We start from the raw sequence: 18,087 nt of genomic DNA, 5'->3' as shown, positions 1-18,087 counted from the left end.
AGCCCGGTAAGCGCGACCTCGAATGGTCATTGCCAAACTTCTGAATTATAACCACAAAGTGGAAATTTTGCGCAAATATAAGCAACTCCGAAAGGACTTAAAATTTGAGGACTCTGAGGTACGCATTTTTCAGGATTACTCAGCAGCCCTGACAGAGCGCAGGAAGCACTTTTATCCGATTTGTGCCTCTTTGGCCGAAAAGAAAGTACGCTTCCTTTTTTGTACCCGGCCGTCTTGCGAATACACCATCAAGGGCAGTGGCGTGTTTTTGAGGCGGCAGCTGAGGCGGCTCTCTATGTAAATACCCAGGTGCTACCCCAGTCAGATCCAATCTGACCGAGCACGTGATGCGAGACGGCCTCTGCTTTTTGCCTCTTATGTGACTTTGGATTTGCAGCTGATGGACTCCAGGCTCTTCTGATTCTGGGGAAGCGCTGCATTTCATTGTTTCGGCTGAAATGTTGCACTAAGATTCAAGTTTGTTTGCACTTAAATGTTCTCTTGTTCTAGTTCAGGGACTGGTATCTACTGTATTTGGGGATTTCCCAATGTTTTTCATTATTTAGGCTTATATTCTGTATAATATCTTCTTATTGTATGGGGGACTCGGGGCCCGGAGTGGCATAGTATTGTGATCCCTCACACCTTTGGGACCGCCTTCGGACGGCCCTATGGATGTGACCACAACCATGCGAATAGGGGGTAGGTGGGGAAGGGAGGGGAGGGCGGGTGGGGGTTCAAGGGGGGGGGAGTCCTTTGCTCATATGGATGATGTTGGAATTTTTTGGGTTACAGGAGAGTGTGAGTTCTGCAACGGCACTGAGACTTAAGTTCATTGAATTTTCCATTGTACCAATGACGCTCGGGCAGGTCCGGAGCGCCACGTGGCTACCCTGGGTGTGGCTGGGAGCCCGGGGTGGATCCTATTTACACATGGAGATGGCTTCGTCAAAATGATGGGCTGCATCCGTAGGGGTTTTGTCAGCAGAAAACCTGAAGTCATAATGTCGTTGTACAGATCCATGGTGAGACCTCATCTGGAGTATTGTGTTCAATTCTGGAGACCGCATTACCGGAAAGATGTGTTGAGAATGGAGTCGGTTCAGCGAATGGCTACCAGGATGGTCTTGGGGGCTCAGGGAACTCACGTACGAAGAAAGGCTAAAAAAAACTGCGGATGTACTCGCTGGAAGAACGGAGAGAGAGGGGAGACATGATTGAGACCTTTAAGTATATTACGGGACGTATAGAGGTCAAAGATGCTATCTTCTGTCTTACAGGGCCCTCGGTTACAAGAGGGCACTCGCTGAAAGTCAGGGGAGGGAAATTTTACGGTGATACCAGGAAGTACTTCTTCACCGAAAGGGTAATCGATCATTGGAACGAGCTACCTCAGCAGGTGATTGAAGCCAACAACGTGACAGATTTTAAGAGAAAATGGGATATTCAGTGGGATCTCTAGGGGAATAAACGTTAGGGAGTGGGTCATTGGTGTGGGCAGACTTGATGGGCTAAGGCCCTTTTCTGCCGTCAATTTTCTATGTTTCTATTCTCTATTCTCTATTAGCACATGCCTTTTTGATACCCGCTGGCTAGCAATTTAAGAATGGTATCCTGGAATGTCTCGGGCATTACCTCCCCTATTAAAAGAACAAAAATTTTAACACAGCTCAAACGTCATAAGGTGGACATAGCCTGTCTTCAGGAAACCCGACTGACGGAGTTAGAGCATCAGAAGTTGAGGAGGTCCTGGGTGGACACGTTGTATGCGGCCTCCTCTACACATAAGCGTGCAGGGGTAGCGATATTAATTAGGAAGACCTTACCATACACAGCAAAAGTGGTAGCCTCTGACCCGCAGGGCAGATACATATTGTTGCAAATGACAGTAGGCACATATTCTTTTTATCTAATGAATGTGTACGCACCCAATACATATGACCATTCTTTTTTTGAGGGCCTTACAGCAATGCTTCTTGAGCAAGTTACTGACCCGGTATATGTAGCAGGAGATTTCAATCAGGTTCTTGACCCGACCTGTGATCATTCCCACCCGGGATCAAGCACCACTCCATCCCAAACCAGAGGCATTCCCTATCTTTGCGCCACTCTGGATTTAGTTGACCCATGGAGAATTCTCCACACCTCTGAACGGGATTACACTCATCGCTCCAGGGCCCATAACACACAATCAAGAATAGATTATATTCTTACCACGCATAGGGCCTTCCTAAATGTGGATGCAGCGGTAATAGGCCCGGCTGTGATCTCCGACCACGCGATGATTTGGCTTGATGTGAATGTGGGCTTTGGCTTACGAGGACCTACACGCTGGCGCTTTCCTAGTTATTTATTCTCTGATGAACATTTCAAAACATACTTAACATCTAAGTGGGATGATTTCCTAGACTTTAATGGTCAGCATTGCAATGATCCAAAGCTGTTTTGGAACACTGCCAAGGCGGTGATCAGAGGAGATTGCATAGCCTATGTCAGTGGTTCCCAACCCTGTCCTGGAGGACCACCAGGCCAATCAGGTTTTCAGGCTAGCCCTAATGAATATGCATGGAGCAGATTTGCATGCCTCTCACTTCCATTATATGCAAATCTCTCTCATGCATATTCATTAGGGCTAGCCTGAAAACCCGATTGGCCTAGTGGTCCTCCAGGACAGGGTTGGGGACCGCTGGCCTATGTAATAGCGCGCAATCGCCGTTTATCACGGGGAATACTTAGGTTAGAAAAGGAACTTGCGATTGCCAAATGTCACTACAACCAATACCCAACCCGAACCGCTAGAGAACACTTGATCTCGGTGGAAACGACCCTTAATTCTTACATACATGAGCGAACGGTGAAAATACTCTTGTACCAAAAATATCGCTATCATCGATATGATAATCACGCAGGGAAGTTATTGGCTCGATTGACCGCCCAAGCTAGGGGTCATCGCTATGTGTTGGGCTTGCGGGATAGCCAGGGTTGTCTCCAACATAATACTGACCAAATTTCACAGGTTTTTATGTCCCACTTTCGGGGGATATATGGATGCCAGTACTCGGGAGCAGAACCCATCATTAGGGATTGTTTGGGGGATTCGGGGTTACAGCCGCTCTCTGAATCGGATGCCTCGTTTCTTAACGCGCTCCTCACCCCTAAAGAATTGCATAAAGCTATCCAGAACCAACAAAATTTTTCTGCCCCAGGGCCAGATGGTTTCACGGCAGAATTTTATAAATTACTGTCAGGGCAGCTGTGTCCCTATTTAAGGGACTATTATTCGCAGGTAATACATGATCAACATTTTCCTGTAGATTCCAACGAAGCATTAATTACGTTGATTTTGAAACCTGGCAAAGACAGTGCTGCTCCCGAGTCCTATCGCCCAATTTCTCTGCTAAATGTGGATATTAAAATACTTTCTAAAATATTAGCTGATAGACTAGCGACCCTCCTCCCTATTATTATAGCATCCACACAGGTGGGATTTGTAAAGGGTCGGCAAGCGGTACACAATGTACGTAAAGCACTGTTATCCTTAGCTCACACCCAAGTTCATAACATTCCAATGCTTTTGCTTAGTTTAGATGCGGCACAGGCATTTGACCAGGTCAATTGGAAGTATCTCTTTGAGGTGTTGAATTATATGGGTATATCTGGTTGGTTTGCTGCGGCGATACGCACACTATATTCGACACCTACAGCGAGACTACTTGTCAATGACATTATTACTGACCCAATTTCTATAGAGCGAGGCACTCGACAGGGATGCCCACTGTCGCCCCTACTATTTTTGTTGTACTTGGAACCATTTCTTCGTACAGTGTCTCTGGACCCTGATATTGTGGGTGTGGATTTTGGGAACCACTTGCTCAAAGTATTAGCCTTTGCGGACGATCTCCTCTTTTTGCTCACGGATCCCCATCATTCTGTCACGCATCTATTGCAAGCGCTTGACGAATTTAAATTCTATTCGGGTTTTACGTTGAATTACCAGAAATCTCTGGCTTTGGCCAGCCCACTGACACTGCAGCAGACATGGAGAGGCCACTTCCCATTTACGTGGGCCGTGGCCTCGATTCGCTATCTGGGGGTTTGGATTCCTAGAGACTTTAGGTCCCTGTATGATTGCAACATCACCCCACTGCTTCATGACACCTCCCACCATCTGCAGAACTGGTCCACTTTCCCCTTATCGGTTGCAGGCCGGGTAGCCCTCTTTAATATGGTGCTCTTTCCCAAATGGTTGTACCGATTTCAGGTCCTGCCTCTGCTCTTATCCTATGCCCATAACACATAATGAAAGAATTACAACATTTCCTCTGGGGTGGTAAGCGACCTCGTATGACATTTCTTCGGATGTGTCTGCCTAGGGATAGGGGGGGCTATGGTTTATTAAACATACGTTGGTATGCTATGGCTTGTCAGATGAGGCATATTAATGATTGGTTTAGAGGGACCTCTGATTTTTCTGCTACACCACTGGAGCTATCTTTGTTGGCACCGTTTCATGTGAGCTATTACTTGCATGTGGCGGATCCGGGGATGCGTCCTTTGGTGTCACACTATCCGATCTTTGCACCAGCTCGGCGAACTTGGAAGTGGGTTTGTACAACTGCTAAATTGTCTGCTGGGGTGTTATTATATTTACCTATACAGGGCAATGGAGCTTTTCAGCCGGGGTTACAGAATGCCGCCTTTCCTAGGTGGAGTGAAAGGGGACTTCAATATCTTTTTCACCTGTTTTCGGAGGAGGGGAGCCTGGCAACATTTGCGGAGCTACGACAAACATTTGACTTACAGCCTACTGATCTATTTGCCTATTACCAGATTCGACATTATATTCAGTCTCTACCAGTGACCTTTCTTACTGAAGACAGCAGGGATGCTCTTTCGGAACTTTTTAGTCTCTCCGCCCAACAGCGGATTCCACTACGGTTTCACGTGGTGGGGATTCGAGACTGTCAAACGGGCACCAATCTGGACATCTTAGCGACTGCATGGGCCGAAGACCTGCAGTGTACCTTAACAGCCCAGCAGCTACAGCGGGTATTGAAGACCATTCAAAAGGTGTCTCCTAACATAACCCACTGGGAACTGCAATTGAAATTTGTTCTGAGACTTTATATTCCACCGGAACGTGCTGCCCGGATGGGAATTACGATATCTCATTCCTGCCCGAAGTGTACCCATGCTTACGCTTCTTTGAGTCATATGTTTTGGGCTTGCCCCAAAATCCAACAATTCTGGAGACACCTTGGACGCTATACTACATTGCTTTGGGGGCGGCGTTGGCTTCCACAACCGAGGGCACTATTTGGATTTTATAACATCGCCGCACCCAAACCCAGGGGCATGTCAGCTTTTATAACCAGAGTGCTTTTGCTGGGGAAGAAAGCTATCCTTACCAACTGGCTTTCGCCTGATCCTCCGACCTATGCACAATGGAGATCCCTGATGATAATTCATGCAACGCTGGAGCGGAGACTGGTGGGAGACTTGGAACATGGCCCGGGTCGTAGATTTTGTCAGATTTGGGAATGCTTTTGGCAGGACCTTACACCTCGTGCTCGCAGTAGACTTTTGAACCTTTAAGTTTAACTCAGACTCTCAGCTTTTGGTATGGCTCTGGACCCCCTGGGGTGGGGAGGGATGTGGGGGGGGGGGGGTTAAGTTTGTACTGTTCATTATGACTGATGATATTTCTGGTACTTGTCTGTTATACTTGAAATAATAAAAATCATTTGAATATAAAAGCTAAGTTTTTTTTATTTTCTTGGTTTTTTTTTTTATTATTATTATTATTGTGAACTGGAAAATAGCTGCTTTTGAAACAGGGCAGGAGGGGGAACAAGAGCCGGTGAGGTTAATTCCCTTTCTTGTGTGGTTGTTAAAGTTTAAAAATGCACGGGGATCTGAGGCTCTCCCCTCATTAGATAATTAATACAGTTTAAAGGCATTGTTGCTGCAGACTAACATTCCTGAGTGATACTGTTAGGTTTTTTTGAAAAAAAATTTTGAGAAAGGTATCGTGAAAAATATTAGGACATCTCCATGAAATATTCAGTTCTTTCTTAAGAAATGTTCACATATCAATGTCAAATCTTTTTTTTTTATTTATCTCTGGAAAAGAGTGATGTAATTGTAGGTAAACAACAAAAATTTTCTTTGATTTACTCATGAAACAAAAGATATCCATAAAAATGTGTAAGTAAAAATGTTCCGTTAAGACATAGGATTCCTCAAGTTTAAATTGGTTCCACTTAATATTGTATATTAATTTATATTTTTCATGGACCTTGCCTATTTTTCTTTTGAAGTCGTTCATGACCTAGATCAAATATACAGAACCATGCCCACACTAATTTCCAAAACAAAGACACTATCTACAAAAAAGGCAATATCCTAAATCAGTGGTTTTCAACCTTTTTTTTTTTATTTTGGGGCACACTTCCAACCTTGCCTGATCTTCATGGCACACCAAACCAAATTTCACAAAGTTGACATATTTGCTAGTCATTGGCCACTAGCTACATAACTGACGTGCCAGAAAATTCACTTTAAACTAAATTCTGGTGCAAAGGGTACAGGAGTCTTGACAAGTGGGTTATGTATCCCCACCCACGAGTTTGTGTAGGAGTTACATTTTCTTTGACCACCTCCTGCTCTATACTGCACTCCAGCTCCTCCTCAATTATTCCTTTCTAGACGTGAGTTGGAAGGTGGTTGTCTGATTTGCTCTGACATCATTTTTATTATTTTGGGGTATTTTATCTGGATTGTGAGGCTTTTGGTGCTGCAGAGGTTTCCAGTAATCCTGGGACAGCTCTGACTGTGAGAAGACAGACTTTCTGGATTGATTCTGTAGCTAGCAGAGCAACCTTTAAGGGAACCTGCCTAGCCAACCTACACTAACAGTTTGGAAGTTCAGGGACTGTTCCCCTTATAGCAGAGCTCATGTGCATCTCGGGGAGGACATTCATACAAAGCTGGTGGATGCACCATATGCTAGCAATTTCCTTTTTGGAGATTGCATATTACAACACCTTTCCACTGCAACATTAACATCTATAGTCTCTAAATAAGCAAGCTCATCCCAATACTATAGATGTTACTACTGTTGTAAAAGAGCCTTTGTCCCCTGTATCCAGCAGCCTCATGAAACCCAGCATCCTACATTGGCTGAGCTCAGGAAAAAAAAAAGATAAGTGATCTGAAAAACACTTCTACTTTGTAACTGTTCTCTACAGTCATAGTGGTTGCCCTATAGAATATCCTCCCATACTTGTAGGGGGGTCAAGTATAACTCTTTCTTTAGTAGAACTCAATCACCTCTGATTTCTTGATTCTCAATATTGTAAAGATTGGCTGCCACCTCTCGTTCTACACTCTGCTGCCAGATCGAAACATACTGTGGTCTCGGTTAACTCAAGACCCTCTTCGCTCGCTTCAGAAAGAAATTGGTCTCCTCCTATGGTCCAATGTGCCGAGTCAATTGTGTTCTAGTAAAGTAACCAAGGCTTCTGTTCCATATTCTTCTTTTGGACCAGAGATGTATTTCTTATATTATATCTCAGATATTACATTACCTTATATTAACCAGTTCTTCTAATCTTTCTATACCAAAATTAGTTTTATTACAAATTAAGAAAACTAGAATAGCACTCTAAGAAATACAAGAGCATAGTACAAGATATCTCAACTTAACTACAAAAAAAATTAAGATGAACACTCTTCCTTCCATTCTCCCCTATTTGAAGAGAAGACTGTGCACACTGAATCTTAAGATGCTTGCACAGGTGTGCTAGTCCACCAATGTGGCAGAAAATGCCTCTAGTTTTTTCTGCATACAGATCATTATTACAAAGCCCTTTCTTTTGGTACCTTAACAGTCCCCAGAGTTTTCACCAAATGCCTCATTGTCGTGGCTTCTCATTGACACAGGTGGAGCCTTATAAATATTTCCATACCTTGATGATTGGCATCTGGGAGCTTCCTTGGAAAACAATTTGTCTGTTTTAAGAGGCTAGGTAAGGGGCGCACTGAGCAAGAGACATCGTTAGAAACAAGGAGAAGGAAAAAGAGAACACAAGAGCAAGAAACTGCCAGGATTTGGGGAGTTTTGAGAGAAAGATAGTGGGTATTGGAGATGAAGGAGGAAGAAGTCTAGTTACATGGGTGTCCCAGTTTACAACAGGGTTGCATTAATTTCCAGGAGAACATCATTTTTAGATTTTTGTTGTTGTTATAAAACACATTCAAAACAAATGACCTGACTTTTATGAATTTATATCTGACTCAGCTGAATTCCTGTAAGCCTCATTTGCAGCAAACATTCTCTAACAAAAAGAAAGTTAGTGTTGAAAGACATTTTGCTAAAAAAAATAAATTATTAAATGGAGTCAATTATTTAAAAAAAAATGATTATGCTTTTCTTTGAAAATCAACTTCTAGTGAAGGGATAAATTTTGGTTATACTTCAAAATATTGGGACCAAGAATTATATAGTTAACTGTTGTCCACATAATGGCTTTTTAAATCTGAATGAAGAAATAGCTATCTTAACTGTAAATGGATATTTGTGAGCATAGATAGTTTTATATAAATAACTCTGCACATATGGATCACCCAACCTTTATCTTTGTGTTTTCCTTTTCCATCTTTGTTCCTCCCATTTATTATTTTATTGGGCAGTGTTTTCAAACCTATGAACTAATAATGTTAAAGCAATAATATAAATGAAACATAAGTATATCTTTAATCGTGATGGTTGTATTATATAGACCAGTGTTCTTCAAACTTTTTACACCCGTGGACCGGCAGAAAAAAACCAAACTACTAGGACTAAAATTTAAAAACTTCGTTTCCACCCCATCTCCGCGAGCTCGGTCCCCACAAATCATCTGATCCCATCCACACAAGCCTCAGTTATGATTTTATATTGAATGTATTTTATTAAAGTATAAAAAGAAACAATATTCTGTACAATTGTCATTTTATAAATACAAATAATTCAGAGCAAGGATCAACAAAACCCCTGTCTCTCCTCCCCTTCACATATATCCCCTCTACTATCAAGAAAACTGAACAAGCCAAATTATTACAGAATGCTACACAGAAATATCATGCTAACAGAATACTGCAGTCACACGTGACAGGAATAGTTTTAAGGGAGTGCAAATAGGGCAACTGCCCCCTGGTCAGAGAGCGCCCTAAGCCAGCTGGAAGCTAAAGAAGCACTGCCTGGGTTTTGCAGTCCCCAGTTATGTCTAACACCAGCTCTAGCAGGATATATATTTCAAATCTGATATATTCTAATCACAAAATAGAAATAAAATTATTTTTTTCTACCTTTTGTCGTCTCTGGTTTCTGCTTTCAATCTTCTTTTCACTCTCTTCCTTCCAGCGTCTGCCCTCTCTGTCTCTTCAATCCAGCATCTGCTCCTTCCATCCACTGTCTGTCCTCTCCCCCTTCCATATGGTATCTGTCTTCTTTCTATGCCCCTCTTCCCTTTCCATCCAGCTTGTGCCCCCTCTCCCCTTTTTACATGATTCATTCCAGCTTCACTGCTTTCTTCATTTTTATCTCTCCTACACCAAATCTATCATCGTTGTCCCTCTCTGCTTATTTTACTGCTGACCCCTTCCTATCATCAATCTCTCTACTTTCTCATGCCTGTGTCTCCCCTTCCCCTCCTCTAATCTCTCTGCCAGCTGTTTCCTTCCTTTTTTCATTCTCCCTTCCCTTCTCCTCCTGTCCAGCAGTAACTCTCTTCCCTTCCTCCCCTCCCAGCAGCATCTCTCCTTCTCCCTCTCCAGTAGCAGCTGTCTCTTTTTTTTCCCTTGCCCACAAGCTTCCCTCCAGGTCCAGTAGAAGCTGTCCCTTTTTTTCCTTTGCCCAGCAGCTTCCCAGACTCCTTTCCCTCCTCCCCTCCCAGCAGCATCTCTCCTCCTTCCCTCCAGGTCCAGTAGCAGCTGTCCCTTTTTTCCCTTGCCCAGCAGCTTCCCAGACTCCTTTCCCTCCTCCCCTCCCAGCAGCATCTCTCCTTCACCTTCCCTCCAGGTCCAGTAGCAGCTATCCCTTTTTTTCCCTTGCCCAGCAGCTTCCCAGATTCCTTTCCCTCCTCCCCTCCCAGCAGCATCTTTCTTTCTCCCTCTCCAGTAGCAGCTGTCCCTGTTTCCCCTTGCCCAGCAGCTTCCCAGACTCCAATAGTGGCTTTCTCCCCTCCCAGCAGCTCTCCTTACTTCCCAGCGCAGCGATTCAGGAAGGCAGTCTCGGGTCCTTTGTTGGGTCGCGCCGCCTCTGAGGAAAGAGGAAGTTGCATCATCAGAGGCAGCCGCGACTCAGCAAAAACCTCGAGGTTGCCTTCGTGAATCGCTGCGCTGGGAAGTAAAGGAGAGCTGCAGAGAGGGGAAAAAGCCACTGTCGGAGGCTCCCCAAGATCTCTCCGGCCCAGCACAGACTTCAGCTGTTGATCTTGCTGGCCCTGCGCAGACCGGCAGGAAATTGAAGGGAGTCAATCTTGCCGGCCCTATACGGACCGGCAAAAATTTCCTGCGGACTGGCGGTTGAAGAACTGTGATATAGACTTTAACAGGTTTTCTGCAAAGCAACCAGTTGGTAATGCAAAAAAGAAAAACTTTGGAAGAACTCATTGCAGAGCAGAATACATGTATATTTCCCATATGGGTTAAATGGGAATTAAGTTGCCTATAGATGTTACATCTTATGAACTCCGGAAAGAAGCTGTCTTTTGGCACAATGCAAGTACGACAGAGAGTGTCATATGCCACATGCCCTGGCTTAGGAGTAAGGTTCATTCCTTTTATGTTATATGCAAAACTAAGCCACTTGTAGTAATTGCCCCAGAGAGATAAACTGAAGGAATGTTTCATTATGATATCAAAGCATCTTTTTAGAGTTAAAAAAAAAAAGTAGTAATTTAAAAATACGAGAAATGCTTTTAACAGCAAAGACTAAATTGTAAACATGGCTACAGATTTGAGTATCCAGCATGTTCATGACATTAATTTGGCATCACTGTTTTCTGTTGCCTGTAGTGGATGTTGCAATCTGGATGACATAGAGTAGCTGTTTTTGGTGAATGTGTCAGCTCTAAGGGAACTCAAGAAGAATTAATTGAATTATAGCCATGCAAAAGAGAGATGGGGAAAGGAGAAAATGTCATCAAGTGCTTAAGTTGGCTTCAACAAAATAAGTTCTATTGTTACAGATGGAACACCTAGCATGATAGTTGAATTCCTGAGGGTTTTTTCATCATTTAAAGGTTTCTTAGTTAGTGCACATAATTCTTTTTTATTATACAACTGAGTTAAAAGCCTGTCACACATCTTTTCAGAGGAAGTATCAATTGCAGTAATTTAGTCATACAGATGTTTAACAAAATAGTACCATTGTAAGTTTGTTCAAGAAGTCAACAGCCAATATGATCTCTTTTATGCATATCAAGATGAGATGGCTTTCCAGAGGTGAAGTTATAAAACCGTTTTGTGCCCTGTCTCAAGAAAGTAAAGATTTTTCTGTGAGAGAAGGGCACTAATGGATATCACAGAAATTCTGTTTTGTAGTGGACCCAACTCCTCACTTCAATATGCTAAATCAAAGGCTCCAAGGAACGGGAAATAACCAGTGTTCTGCTTTTGAAGGAAGGTTAAAGATGCAGAAGGTCACACTGGTCTACTTCCCAATACCAATGTTACATTCTTTGTAGAAATGGTATTCAAAATACTATCTGCTTTTGCTGAGTGATTTTGAATTTCAAAATTAAAAACCAACTCACAGTTTCTGTTGAAACCCCTTAAATCTGATTTTCTACACTGACATTTTCAGTATTTCAGCTGGCCGAGTGTTATTTGTGCTCAAATTAGCTGGCTTAAATAAAACAAAAACACAAAGAAAAAAAATACATTTTTATTGGACTAACAATGTAGTTTGATTAGCTTTCGAAGGTAACCCCTTCTTCCTCCGATCAGAAATAAGCAAATGTTGGCAAAATCAGTTTATATAAGGGAAACATGAAAGCATTTCAGTGGTAGGTGGAGACAAAGAGGTGACAAAGAAATTCAAACTGCTTTGGTCTCTAACTACCACTGAAATGCTTTCATGTTTCCCTTATTTATACTGATTTTGCCAACATTTGCTTATTTCTAATCATGAACCTTATTTAGTCCAATAAAAAGATATTATTTTTTTCCTTTATGTTTTTATTTCTACATATTACTTTGAAGAGTGGACTAACATGGCCCCCACACCATTTCACCCATAAAACACCCCTAATTAGCTAGAAAACACCTATAAATGGGAGTGCAGGAAATTGTGACTAATTTTTACTGTTTGTGTACTAAAATTGTATTCATTCATTTATTGCAGCTCTCAGAAATTTTTGGATAAAGTAAAAATATAAGGAATAGCTCTTTTATTTTGAAAGGTTGCATCACCCTCTACTTAGCAGGTGAGGAAACTTGGAAAGATGTCCAGACATCTTTCCAAACTACTAGGAACTGAGTAAGTTGTATATAGGAATGAGCTACTGTTCCAGACTATGGAAACTGATCAGTAAAACCAGCTGAACTGGTGACTTCCTTTCCTCGCCTGGAATCACAATGCATGTCTTGCTGTCCAGCACTATGGATTCCAGTTAAGAACATAAGAAGTTGCCACCACTGGGTCAGACCATTATTGGTCCATCACACCCAGTGGTCCGCTCCCGTGGCGGCCTGTCATTCCATGACCTGTAATGTGGTTCCTGTCCATTTTTGTAACCTACCTCTTCTTTTATCTGTAACCCTCAATCCCCTTATCTTTTAGGAACTTATCTAAACCTTCTTTGAAACCCTGCAATGTGCTCGCACCATTGCAGACCTGGGCAGAGAAGAATGAGGAGCCTAGGAAGGCTTTGAAAAGAAAAGAGCTAGCCAGCCCAACCTCTTCTGCACTAGGAAACGGGATGTTAACACAGATTAATGAAAGAACTTCTTTCAACATTAAAAAGGAAGGAAAAAAAGAAATGGCACGTGAGAGGCTACCAAAGATGGAAATCTGTTCTGACGTGAAGATTAAAGACAGGTTTGTAGCAAGAGGCTGCTGGCAATTTGTCTTCAGTACAGAAATTTCTGTCATATAGAGATAATAAATGTATGTATGTATGCGTACATAGCCATATTCAGCTGCCATTCTAGACTTAATTATGTGCTGCAGTGGAATTCCAAATCTAACCTTTTAAATTTATAAAGCAGCTCTAATTCAATTAGCACCTGCGGAGCCAGCATTCTGCCTGCAGGGGCCAGCATTTTGTAGCCCAATATCTTGACTGCCTCTGGCTTTTGTCAAGAAATATTCCGATACAGCCTGTTCCCTTGCTACTTCCCAGCTGCCTCATATCGGGTGGTTATAATGCAGCCTTCTGCTGTCCAGCTCTCATACACTCTACCAGAACTGATTAAGAACTCCTCTTCTCTCTTAACCCTAGTCTTGCAAAAGTCAGGGGAACATTTTAGCAACCCAGTTATTGCCATAAAACCCTTCTTTAACTGAATCAATCATCAATAAAAATTACATAAATTAAAGTTCATCGCTCCAGAGACACAATGTAGGTGGAAGGAACAAGAAGTCTGAGGGGGGACAGGTCCAGGACAAATATCAGGAAGTTCTGTTTCACCGCAGCGAGTGGTGGACACCTGGAAGGTTCTCTCAGACTTAAGGGTAAACTAGATGCACATCTCCTTAAGAGTGGTATAGAGTGATACGGGTAAGGGTAAATGAGATGCACATCTCCCTTGAGAAGCATACAGTGATATGGGGATTAAAACTATGCCAGAGTACACCTGGCGAGGCCTCCGCGTGTGCGGATCACCGGACTTGATGGACCCAGGGTCTGATCCGGAGATGGCAATTCTTATGTTCTTAGACTAATCCAGAGTTTGGTGTATGAAATACTTAAGTAAACTGCTTGCTTTCTTAGCACAATTAATTAGCTAATTAGATTTTGGTGCTACTGCTTAACAAACTAACCTGTGCATTAAAATTACACCACTGAGCTTAGCCATCCTGTCTTAAACTCATAGGCCTAGATTCACTAACCCTCCAATCCGTGTGCGATCTGTTTCTATTTGCATGCAGGCCGACGAATTCACTAAAGGCCTGCATGCAAATGGGGACAATCGTTAACATGCCCCCTACCCACGGCCAGGATCACTAGAGAGCAATCCTGGAGCATGCGCAGACCCTGACAGTAGTGACAGGAGACGTAGTCTCCTGTCACTGCTGTCAGGGCTTCTGCTGGCTTTTTTTAATCAGGCAGCTATTTTGCATGTTTTACACAAAATATCTGCCCAATTAAAATAAATAAATAAATTAAACCCCCCCCCAAGTGCCCCGAACCCCACAAAAAGTTTGCCCTGCACATTGCTCTCTGCTGCCCCGAAGCTGTGCCCTGAATCTGCCTGCCCTGACTCTCCCGCTCTCGCCCCGAATCTCTCCTGCCCTTCCCGCACTGGGAGCCTGTGGTTTTAACCCACAGGTTAAAGCGGGTTAAAACCACGGGCTCCCTGGCCTAAAAAAAGTATTAAAAAAAAAAAAGTCGCAATGCCTCCCCCATGCGCTGATGCCCCACAAAAGGCAGGAGGGATGTCAACTCCCTCCGGCCTGGCTGGGCCCGGCCCAGCCCACCAAAAACAAAAACTGCAGGAGAGATGCCAACTCCCTCCTGTCACCCCCCCCCCCCCGGACACTCCCTACCCATTCCAGGCCCCCTTTCCACCCTCCTTCCCCGTACCTTTAACGGAGCAGGAGGGGTGCTCAACCCCTCCTGCCCCAATGCCTCCTGTGATGACTCAGAGGTCTTAGGCCCCACCCCATTGCATCATGTGATGCACAGGGAGGAGTCTAAGGTCATGATTGGCTCAGGATCCCACCTTTGGATGGGCCTGGGGCGCCTGAACCAATCAGGGACTTCCTTAGGGCTGAGCATAAGGAAATCCCTGATTGATCAAAGCATTAGCCAATGACGGACTTCCTAAGGAAGTCCCTGATTGGCTCAGGTGCCCCTGGCCCCTCCCAAGGTAGGAGCTTGAGCCAATCAGGGACTTAAGCCCCACCCCATGCATTGCCGGGGGGGGGGGGTCCTCAGCAGTTTTTTGACAGGCCTGCCTGTCTTTTCTTTTTTTATGGGGCAGATATTTTGCATGTGTAACATACGCAAAATATCTGTGCCATGGAAAAAAAAATGAATAAAAAAGGAGGCAGGCCTGTCAAAAATCTGCAGACATGTCAGTAACTCAGTTACCGACAGGTCTGCAGCAGTCGGGTTTGCCAATAGTAAAACCTGAATCAAAATAGTCAAGCAATTGTTAGTGAAGCAATCGCTTGGCTATTTTGCATTGGGTTTTGCTAATTTGCATGGGAGGTTCGGGATGGGATCGCTACAGGCTTTAGTGAATGGGGTTGGAGGGAAATTGGTCACAAAGGGCTCGCGAACCAATCGGTATACAATCGGTTTGCTTAGTGAATCTAGGCCATAATCGTTTGAATCTTTAATCTTCACTACAAAAACTAGCAAGAACTCATTATACCACAAACAAACACAATTTCTGAGGACTTATGAAAAGAGTAGTTAATGTTTACTTGTCTGGACAGGGGCTATAAGGCAATTCTAAGCATTTGGGCCTTCATCCTTCCACTGGAAAATGCTGAGATGTGCAGTAGTTATGCCCAGGAGTGGTTATCCTGCTAATATTGCCTCAACACCAGACTGAAAAATATTCCGTAATGTCACAAGGAACCCCAGCCTAACATCCAAAGATCTGTAAGCCTATCACTGTGGATGATGTGAGAGTTCATGTGACAGCCATCAAGAGAAAACTGAATGAGAATGATATTCATGGAAACATAGATAGGAATACACTATTGATGTCTTAAAAATAAATGCTGTACATAAATAAATAAGCAATGCTATTTACCTTAGGTTTGCCAATAAGCATCTGAATGACCCACAAAACTGGACAGATCAGTCACAAATTGAATTTTTTAGTCACAGTATGAGATGCAGTAGGATGCTTTCTTTTATATGTGGTTGATTACTATTATTACATGTGCTGTATTTGTCATTATTGTGACTTATAAATATTTTATTGTAGCCCACATAGTTTTATTTGGATCTGCGAGATAAAAGTTTAATAAATAAAAATAAATGCTTTGATAAAAAAAACCTCCAAATACTATGGTGCCTCAAATGTTAGACTTGTTTTTGGGTATATTTGACCTGATTCCAAATATGACACCAGTTTTTTCCTATCAGATTTACGTTTTGAGATACAGAACATGTGCCTTATACCACTCTTCACTCTGCTCATCCAATAAAAAATCAAGATATTTTAATGTAGTGTTTAAATTAATATCTTTTAAGCATGAAGGAAACATATTAAAAATTAAAAGAAAAGTGAACAACCTGAAAATCTACTTATTTCATAACAAAAGCACAAGTTTATGATACAAACTTTCCAGTCATTCGACACACAAGAAGCTCCTTTTCTAAAACGTTTGAGAGGTATCTACCAGGACAATCCCACATAAGGTCCAACAATAGTCTGCTGCCATGTGTGCATCCCATATTCCCTGGTTTGTGGCTTCCATTGTTTTTATATCTTGGCGAAATGTTTCACCTTGCTCTTTGCTTGAGTCACCAAGGTTCTCTGGAAAGCGATCCAAGTAACTGTGCAGATATTGGACAACTACACACAATTAATAGAGGATATGCTCTTTCATTTCAACAGGCTTGGCTGTAACTTGAGTTAAAGCCCATTATCTGCACAGTCGCATGCAGCGGTTAAGAATTGCTGCCGAGGCTGGTGGTCCCCTGCAACAAAAATGGATGTGACTGAAGGTGAGGATGACATTGGACCGAGGAGGAACTTTATCAATAAAAATTATTTCAAAAAAATAAAAAAGGGGAGGATATGCCAGGCCTGGATCAGCTTTTTAAGTAGAATGGGGAGGCTGGGGTAAGAGAGAGGGGAAGGGAAAGAACTTATGATGCTGGAAACAGAAGGGAGAGAGAGAAAGATAGTGGGCAGCGGTGCAGAGTAGGGATGGAAGAGGGGAGAGAGATATGATAGACTGCGAGGAGAGGACAGATAGCAGACCAAGGGAAGGAGGGAAATGGACCACAGGAAGGAAGAGGGAAGGGAACAAGGTGAGAGAGATATGCCAGACTGCGGGAAGGAGAAGAGAGTGACACCAGATCAGGGGAAGGAAGGAGAGAGATGTCAGACCACAAGAAGGGGGAGGGAAGGAGGAGAAAGAGATGCCAGACCACAGGGGGGGAAGGAGGGTAAGACATGGAAAAATAAATTGAGGAAGAAGCAGAAAAATGGAAGAAAGTTGAATGTTAAAAGTTAGTGCCAAAGATGGATGTAGCGAACAAAACGATATCCTTCACCCATAGCAAATATGTAATTCTACTGAGACTAAACAAAATTATGAATAACACAAGTATTTCAGATTTTTTTTTTTTTAAATCTTGATGTGCTCATAGATAATTCAACAGAGCACCATACAGTGATGTAACATCACTTGTGGTGTATAAAGGTTTAATCATAGCACATTAAAGATATCACTAAAGCTGCATCAACATTTATCTGAGCTGGTAAGTCCCAGCTTCAACACAAGCTGTGTTTCGCTAGAGCTACATCAGGAAGCTGAGTGGAAGACCTCTTTACTTATTTTCCTTTTTTGTTTTATTGCATTAGTGCCTGAATACTTTGAGGTTTTTCAAAGCAAAGAGATCTTCCACTCGGCTTCCTAATGTAGCTCTATTTTTTAATCAAATTGAGGGGTTTTGAGGCAGAAATAAAACTTTGGAAAAAAGTGATTAAAATCCAAGATTTGGATTGGATTTTTATATTTGATATACTGCTTGTACATGATTCAAGATGGCCACAGCCAGCAAATTTGCACCAAAAATGGCAAAAATAGAATCAAAAAATAAATTATAGCGATTTGGGGAGGTGGGGGACCTGAACCCTACCCTCAGAAACTGTGAAAAATGAATTTAAACATGTTTTACAAAC

Source organism: Geotrypetes seraphini, chromosome 1, assembly GCF_902459505.1.
Source record: "Geotrypetes seraphini chromosome 1, aGeoSer1.1, whole genome shotgun sequence".
Taxonomy (NCBI): domain Eukaryota; kingdom Metazoa; phylum Chordata; class Amphibia; order Gymnophiona; family Dermophiidae; genus Geotrypetes; species Geotrypetes seraphini.
Note: the sequence above shows the minus strand (reverse complement) of the source record.